Source organism: Stegostoma tigrinum, chromosome 25, assembly GCF_030684315.1.
Source record: "Stegostoma tigrinum isolate sSteTig4 chromosome 25, sSteTig4.hap1, whole genome shotgun sequence".
NCBI lineage: Eukaryota > Metazoa > Chordata > Chondrichthyes > Orectolobiformes > Stegostomatidae > Stegostoma > Stegostoma tigrinum.
In genome coordinates, this window is record NC_081378.1 from 39612187 (window position 1) to 39622119 (window position 9933).

The window sequence follows — 9933 nt, forward strand, 5'->3', positions numbered from 1 at the left end:
GGTTTCAATATTTTCTGCTGGATTGCAGGTACAATTCCAACAGTTTCCTATTGGGTGGTTTAGGTTAAAGTACTACCAACAGTCCTGATCACACAGGAACAGTGATAACTTATATATCAAGTTATGCCTTCAGATGCACATTTTCAAGGAAGAAAATGCACGATCAATCAACTCAGTCTCTGGTTGAGTATCCTGTTACTTAGCAACCTGAGAAATTGTCATTAAATTGCTGGACTAAGAGTGAGTTCCAAAGATTTCTGGTTAGCAGGGGTACCAGCTGCCTTGACTAAGAGGGTAATTATTATGAGATAATTTTGTTTGCAGCAAGATTTTTACATCCACTATGTTAGTGAAGATGTGCACAAAACCTGAGAATGCAGACAGTGTTAAATTGAGTTAAAAAAGATAGTTATTTATCTGTAGTGACTGCTTCACTGCAGGACCATATATCTTACGGCAGACAACAGTGTTAATAGCTCAGTGTGTAGGAGTTGGATGTGAGAAAGCCAATTGTGAAGGATGATTTCACTGGCAAGACTGCAATATTGTTATCGTTGTTTATTTTCCTCCACAGTCTTTGTGGTTTCTACATTATTGTTGAGTTAGCTTGAGCTATTACAAAGTTGGTCATGGATATAATAACACTGTCAAGAGCTATTCAATTAGTTCCACTCAGGGGCTCTTTCCCTATAGACATTTAACTTTTTAATCTTTGTAAGGACAACATATTCTTAGTACCAACAGAGCCAGACTGTAGCCATATATTCTGAATTTCTTCTTCCTTCTCAATATAACAAAATCAGAAAATTGCTGGAGAAACTCAGTAGGTCTATAGAGTCTGTGGAGAAACAGAGTTGACATTTTGAGTTTAGTGACCTTTCAAAATATAACAACGCATTGATTGGCTTGATTAATCAAACTAGGTATGACGTGCTTGAGGCAGTCAAGACAAAATTGCCATCTGCTGGACATATACTGTTAGGTTTATCTGCAAATAATTGCAGCAAAATAAAAAAAAATATAAGCTAGGTGTTGCAGATTTACTTGATCAAGTGACTGTTAGTATCCAATGCCCTTCAAAATGAAAAGCTTGGTTACCGTCACAAAACAAACAAATGTGCTCACATTCCAAGAATGTATCATACAATCTTCTTACTGACTTCTACAGATTGACTGATTGTCAGAATGTCATTTCAGTTAGATGGTCAACTAGAATGTTCGGTGGAGAATTTAATTGCTCAAGCATTTTACTTTAATTTTATATGCCTTCTCCCTACTAAAAGAATTCAACAATTTCCATTTTTGCTTACGAATCTCTGCTTTCAGGTTCTAAGATAATTAAGGTGAGAAATTGTCTTGTTGATTTTGCTGCTTAACAAGCGATGTGCACTGTGTGCTCTGAAAGACTGTGAATTGACACTGCCTTGATACCTCACGACTCAACCAGATGTAACGCCGGGATTCTAAATTGATCAATGTGTCAAGATAACCACTTTCCTTAGTCACTCTGTAAACAAGTGGCAAGCTGAAAATGGATCTTGTGCTGTTGTCATATTAACAACCAGCCATCCAATATGATGTGAAGGTCTTCACTTTTGAACTTGTTCTGTTGCATAGTTATGGAAGTACTCTGGAGTGTTCTTGCAGATGTGAATTTCTGGGATTTTCAAGTGTGTTACATCATCCTCACAGTGGTGAGGATGGCACAGTTTTGTGAGAAGGGTAGAGGCTATATCCATACAAAGGTTTTGGTAGACTTGGGTGCAGCTATGGCACTGTCATGGAGTCTGCGGGACTGCAACTGGAGACAGAGATAGAGCTGTGCCTCAGAAGAGGGCAATTGTTATACCATACCCTCTGCAAGCCAGAACCAGAACTCTCCATGTTCTGTGAAAGGGAAGTAAATCCAGATGGCAGGTCAGCAAATGCACCCACCAGTGCAATGTAAATGCCATCAGTAATCTTCCTACATGCTGTCTCATTAAGCACTCATCTGAACCCTCCACAGATGTTCTTATCTGCTGCCTTGCCCAACAATAATCAGGCAAATGGATCATCCTTTATCTAGCCTGGGTATATGGCACTGATGCCCAGATGATTTCACCATGATTCACTAACTCTAGATTAAGACTCTGAGCTGGTGGCTGCAAGTGTCAGATCAAGTAATGAGACCCATGCTCACTTTCAGCTACCTGAGCATCCTGCTGTTGGGCAGCTAACAGATCTTAGGGAATCTGACATCAATAAATCAGAAGGGGATGGTTGGAATCAAGGAAAAAGTGAAGAGGTGCAAAGCAAGATGTCCATAGATACACTATCAGTAGTTAGCTCATCGTAGCAGACGGTGGGTAAAGTTATGCAGGGATTTGACAAGAGGCATGGGACAGAAACATACATCATCCTTCACGTCAAAGTAATCTTGCATCCTAATGTAGCCAATAGCTTTATCTGGAAAACTGTCTCCTCTTTAGATATTCAGAGAAGCAGGCAACTTTACTTTCCACCAATTCTGACTTTCAGCTGTGTGTTATCTTGACCTGCAGGCAAGGGAGTAAAAGTTTAGTGGTTGTGTAGTATTCTGCACTGACATTGGATTGGCCAGTGTGAAAAGTTAGTGCTGTGGTGGGGGAGAGATGCAGAATGAAGATGTATTCAATGAAAGTGGTCACTTTTGCAAGATTATTAGAATTCATGTTGCATTGCTACCCTTGCCTTGGTAGCTGATTTCTTCGGCTAGCCGCTCCCACTTCCTTCTAGAAATGATCCACCGTGTGGAATTGTAACCCCTTTCTTCCTGTTCACTTACAACTTTAAAGTCTCCAACATCACACTATGGAAATGTTTCTCTTCCTGACTGTTTTATCCTACTACATTTTTGAGCTTCCAGTATTTGATTTGAGCAACAGAGGAGCAGGTAAATCAGGAACTGATCATGAACTTAAGAAAGAAAGGAGGAGAACACCACCCCCATCTACATCAACAGAACTGAAGTTGAGACAGAGATGGGCAGCAAGTTCATCAGAGTGACAATAACCAACAACCTGTCCTGGATTTCCCATGTGGATGCAACAGTCAAGAAGGCACAACACTGCCTCTTCTTCCTCAGGCAGCTCAGGAAATTTAACGTCTCCATCTACAGATGCACTATTGAGAGCATCCTGCCCAGTGCATAGCGGCCTGGTATGGCAACTGCTCTGCCCAGGACTGTAAGAAACTACAGAAGGTGCTGTGCACAGCCTAGACCATCACGGAAGCCAACCTTCCAGCCATGGACTCCATTTACATGGCTCGCTGCCCCAGAAAGGAGGCCACCATTGCTAAAGACCTATCACACCCTGGTAATGATTTCCTACAACCTCTTCCATCAGGCAGAAGATACAGAAGCCTGAACACATGCACGAGAAGGGTCAGGAACAGTTTCTTTCCAGCCATTATCAGATTGTTGAATGGACTCTAGCCTCATAAAATGTAACCTGCAATGTAACCGGTATGCCTCTAATTCTTTTTATCTGTACATCGTTTGCTTGCTGTGATCTACCTGTACGTTTCCTAAATAAAACTTTTCATTGTATTTCGGTACATGTGGCAATAAAAATTAAAATCAAAATCAAAATCAACTTACTATTTTCAGAAACTGTAAGTTTCATCAGTATTGTTTGGGATTGCAAATGGCTTTTGGCCAACTCACAAGCTTTGGTTAGTTTGTTTTGAGAATTTGATACATAAGTCAGTTTCCTTAATCAGTTTCAGGTGTGCAATTGGAATTCTCACTTATCATTTCCTCCAAATATAAATGAGATACCTGGAATGTTGTGTTCTGTTAAGTGTTTATCTTAAATTCAGTGCAACAATGTAAAAATACTTTTCCATGTCATAATGAACCTGGTTCAGGCATCATGTACTAGTTCTACAGCTAAAGTGGGTGGCTAGAGTTAGGATACAAAATAAATCTATAATTAAAGGATTGAATGCTCCACTGCACCTCCCATAGTCTTAGAGTCATAGATTCATAGACATTACAGCAGGGAAACAGACCCTTCATCCAACTCGCCAATGCTGACCAGATATTCTAAATTAATCTATGCCATTTGCCAGCATTTGGCCATTATCCCTCTGAACCCTTCCTATTCATATTCCCTACCAGATGCCTTTTAAATGTTGTAATTGCACCAGCCTCCTCCACTTCCTCTGGCAGCTCATTCCATACATGCACCACCCTCTGCGTGAAAAAGTTGTCCCTCATATCCCTTATAAATCCTCTCACCTTAAACCTACGCTCTCTAATTTCAAACTTCCCCTCTCTAGAGAAAGGGCCTTGACTATTCACCCTATCCATGCCCCATGCTGTAAGGTCACCTCACCAGAGCAAGTAATCTCAGTTCATTCAGTTTCTCCTTACACTCAAACTCTCTAACCCTGGCAACATCCTTGTAAATCTTTTCTGAATCCTTTCAAGTTTCACAACATCTTTTCTATAGCAGTATTCTAAAAGTGGCCTAACCAATGTCCTGTACATTGCAACATGACTTCTCAAATCTTATACTCAATGCACTGACGAATAAAGGCAAGCAAACCACTATCACTATCCTGTCTATCTGCAACTCCACTTTCAAGGAAGTATGAACCTACACTCCTCGGCCTCTTTGTTGCCAACACACCCCAGGGCTTTTCCATTAAGTGTATAAGTCTTGCCCTGATTTGCCTTCCCACAATGTCACAGTCAAGGCCTCAAGTTCCAATTCCTAGCCTGCCCTTACTTTGTTCCTGTTTTGCTGCCTTGGTGTATTTAGTGACAGAACTTTGACCTAAATATTCAGAAGAAGTCTTCTTTTTCATTGTATCACTTTTTCTCATGCACTGAAATGATCACAACTCCAATTCACACTCTTAAATCTTCCCTCCTTGTGTACTTTTACAATGAAACTGTTCATGATATGATAAATATTTTACTTTTCCCAGACAATAATTGGAACATTGGATAGCAAAGGACACTCAAAATTATGAACTGAAGGTAAGATATTGTGTTTTCAACAACTGATAAAATATTAAAAGATAATATGATGAGACAAAGCCAGTTCATCTGGATGGAGTTTACTCAAACTGAAACCAGTTTCAGAGGAAGAAAGTGCATATTCATCAAATTATTTGAAAACGACTTAATCGATTAAACACCTCAAAAACATTTGAAACGTTAAACAGAAGAGGTCACTAGAAATTTCTTCTGCTGTTGTGATAAACACACAAGATTAGGAAAACTTTTGAAACTTGAAAGGGTTCAGAAAAGATTTACAAGGTTGTTGCCAGGGTTGGAGGGTTTGAGCTATAGGGAGAGGCTGACTAAGCTGGAGGTATTTTCCCCAGGGTGTCAGAGGCTGAGAGGTGATCTTATGGATGTTTGTAAAAACATCAGAGGCATGGGTAGGGTGAATAGCCAGTCTTTTTCCCAGGGTAGGGGGCCTCCAAAACTAGAGGGTTTCAGGTAAGAGGGGAAACATTTAGAACAGGTTTTCCTATCATCTAATTTCTCTTGAAATAGGCAAGTGGGGGTAAAAAGCCTTCTTGGAAGGAATTCTCACAACAGCCTGACTTTAAAACATTGAGAGCAGCTTCACAGGAATGGGCAAAAAGTAATGAAACCTTTTATTCCTCAACAGGCTGTACAAGTTGCAATGAGACAGCAATGGGCGATATTGAATAGTAGTAATAAAAGTCATTGGTCTAAAATCTATAATTCAGAAATAAGCAAAAAGAAAGACAAAACTAAATGAATAAGGAGTTTGTTAAGCAAAGCAAAAAGAAATCTAGACCAAGCTCCTGAAGCTCTGTTATTTAATAAAGAGCTTAACTTGCACAGAAGATGATTGTTCCCCAGCCAAAAACTAACTCGATATTGGTAAAAAAAAACTTACACTTCCTCCTTCTAAGCACTGAATATCTAGGCTTTTTTCACCCCTGGAGAGGACCAGACAAGGATTCCCTTTATGTTTATTCCATTTGTTATGAGTATTACCATAGTAAAAGCATTTATCCATCAAGGTCAGTGGACTGACATGGCACAAACTTTGTGCTTTTTTAGGTCTCAAAAACTGATGGTGTAATCCCTTTACACAGACATCCTTTGTATACAGAATTCCTTTGATGTATATTCCACTCTGTCAGAAAATGAATAGCTCTTTGATGTAAGCCCAATATTTTACCCATCAACAAGCAATGCACAAAAGCAAAGTAATGGGAGCTGCCATGAAGATGAAATCTAAAAGGTGAAGTGCTTAAATAAAAACGTTTTTTATGTGAGTGGAGAATGCCATCATAGTAAATTACAGTGCTATTTCATATTAAATTACATTTGGAAAAGGGACAAGCTGTCCACTGATAGTTACAAGGTTGAATAAATAAGACAAAGACAATAATTCGGGAGGTTTGCTTCTGAAGTTCTGCTACTACAAAATTTCTATGTGCCCCTTGTAACAAAACACAAATATTTTTAGTGTTATGTGACTGAACCTGCCTCCCTTTTTTTTGGCAGTGTTTTTCTTGTTGCGATTCACGGTGAGTGATCCCCTAAGGCCCTTGTCAACTTTTCTTACACAATTGTCCACCTCTCAGCTTATTAACTACAGATCTGGCCTCTATGTGCCCAGCTCATGCAGCCGTGCTGAAGGAAAGGCAGAAGGGTTCAATGCAATATTCACACCACTGGTGCCATGGTTAAACCACAGCTCCACTCACACTCTGCTAGCCCACTCTTACAACTGAGTTAACAGCTCTGCTTTGCTGACCAAGACCTAGACATGGGTGGTGGGTGGGCAGTAGAACGATAGGGATCATGGCCTAGGTTAGTGGAATATCCTCAGTTAAAACAAAAACTCCAGCAGAACTGAAAGAAAGTTACTGATCTTCTGGGCTCCACAGTTAAGGCCCTCATTTTCTGGATGCCACCTCACACTCACTAGGACACCATAATTCTCTAACCTTGCCACTGCACAACATCTCACTAAGTCTCATGCACTGCAACTCTCACTATTGCATGCTTCACGCCCACTCAATAGCTTTACTCCACTTCAATCCTCCCAACCACTAATTGGCCCTGCCCTCTGCTGTTTGTATTCTATCAGTGGGGCCTCCTAATTGGTTGTCCAGCCACTGCAACTTCAGCAACAGCTTTTCCATTCAGTCACAACATACTAAGTCCCTCCTTTTGTGGCACAGTAGGAAAACATGTCACCTAGCCAGGCCGAGACAGTCAAGACCCACAGCAGGTTAGCGGACCCTAGGTGCCTAACTCCCTCAAAAGTGAAAATGTTGGAGTTGGCTGGAGAAAAGGGTGACCAATTCATGCAGAGATCTCCATAAGCAAGTAGACAAGTGAGTTTCATTGTGCTGCACTGCTCTGCTCTCCCCTTAATGACAGTGATCATTTGTCTTATCTTAAACAAACTTTGATATCTTTTTCACAACTAATTCCCTCTCCTCTTTTCTGCATATAGTAATGAGACTCAGTGAATGATTGCAGAAAAGAGGCAGGACGACACCTATATTCTTAGTTCGATTTTTACCTCTGAGGTGAAGGCACTCGACCCTCAGTGAATGTCCTGGCAAGACTTTCACCTGCACTCTCCATCATATCAGAGATTTCCTCAGTGGGTTCCCTATCTAAATTAGACTCAGGAGCACAACTAGTGATCACATCACTGCAACATCTACACTGCCAACTCAGGAAGAAATGCCCCAGGCTGCTGACATTCCTCAACTCCAGGCAGAAGATGATCCTGTGGTCTAGGCCATTAGTGATTTAATCAAAATGCACTGACAGTTATAGGAGCAACAGGCAAGTTTGTTAGAGGCAATCATTAAACTGGATCAAGAGATGGAGGAGTCCACCAATGCTATCAGTTCCATGTTGGCTCTGTCTTGTGTGCAGTTCACTGCCTCCTAAGACAGGTTATTCACTGCTATGGAGACCCAAGACCAGCATACTCGGCATCTGCAGATACGTACAAAGATTTGCGCTCCTTCTCTCTTGCCATTCGTACATAGCATCAATGACAAGGTGAGAAGGGGATGAGGGTGCTTCAATTCTTACCACATGCCACTTCCTCATGTGCCACAGTGGAATAATGTTGGAAAATCCAGGTCAATGTTATAAAACATGGGACACCCTGCTTGGGTACACTCTTCAAATTTGCAAATTTGCAGATTCTGAAAGAGTTATAGAAAATAATGAAGAGCCTGTACCTCTTTTAATTAAATGTTGCCCAGCTATGAGGATGAAGGTGCCATAATTAACAGATTGACTAATGATGGACCAGTTCTAATGGTCAACAAGAAGGCATTGGCCCCAAAGGACAATTTTTTTTATTCATTTGTGGGATGTGGGTGTTGCTGCTGGGCCAGCATTTATTGCCCGTCCCTGGTTGCCCTTGAGAGCGTGTTGGTGAGCTGCCTTCTTGAATTGCTACAGTCCACCTGCTGTGTGTTGACCTATATTGTTCTTAGGGAGGGAATTTTAGGATTTTGACCCAGCGACAGTGGTCATGTTCTCATGTACCTGTTGCCCTTGTTCTTCTGAGTGGAAGTGGTCATGGGTTTGGAAGGTGCTGTCTGAAGGTTATTGGCAAATTTCTGCAATGCATCTTGTTGATAGTACACGCTGCTGCTATTGAGCGTCAGTGGTCGACAGAGTAGAAGCCAAAATTGGGTAATATGGTTTATTAGAAGGCAATAATCAATGGAGAAAATGTGCAGGGGCGCCTTGACAAAATATAAAATCTAGAAGAATGTACACTTTGAAGTTCATCGGTTGTTAGTTAAGCACATCATTTAGGAACGCGAAGTACAAAACCAATCCTGACGAAGGTTGTTGACGCAAGACATTCAATTTCCTGCTCCTTGGATGCTGTCTGACCTGCTATGCTTTTCCAGCTCTACGTTTAACTAACAGGAAGTACAGAACTGGACGAACAAACAGTGGAAAGATGATAAATCAATAGCAAAGAATTAAAAGAGATGTAAGTTTGTATTGTGCCATTTCTCATTTAAATGATAGGTAATGGTATCATGGAAAGGTTGAGGCCGATCGATTCTGGTTATGCGAGGGAGTGGGAATACAATGAGAATATGGAATTCAGCAACAAGCAGATTAACCATGATTTTATTGAACGGCGAGCAGGCTTGAAGCACTAAGTAGCCTATTTCAGCCGCTAATTCATTTGTTTCAATACTGAAAAGAAGCCTTCCTATTCAGAAATTGCATTTTTATTGAAATTTGATTTATAATACAGGAACATAAATGTCATAATGTTACTTTCCTTAGTTCTTTGCGTGAATACTCCCTTGAAATTTAATGGCTAAGAGAGAAGAAATGCATTAATTTTTAACCATTAACCTCCCTGTACTTTGGTTAGACATCTCCACTTTGTATCATGGTTGAGCAAGCATTGTGTTATTTCAGGGCCATTAATATAGCCAAATAATTTCAATTTATTGTTTTTGCTTGTTGCAAGTTATGGTGAATATTATGGCTGTTTACAGTTTAAACACTTCATCATCACAGGTTTATGGTGCCTTATATATTATTATTATTGAACATTGACCTGATGGGAAATGCTTATCATCAATTGAAGAATAGTTTCTGCACGAAAATGATTGTTACGATAACATGCTGAGCATCCTTCAACTCTGACACTTCCTTACACACAGAAATCAGAGCACTTCCTTCCAGAATCAAAAATATATTTCTTCAGATAATATCAGTTAGCCAACAAATACACAGCAATCAAGTATTCCAAGCTCAATTTTATGGCTTCTGAATCCTGGGACATTTGCAAATCTATATTGCATTATTGTTATGAATCGGAGGATGGCATTTAAAGCCATCACAATATCTCATTATCACGTCAATACTTCATTCTTAACCACAGGCAAACAGTAATG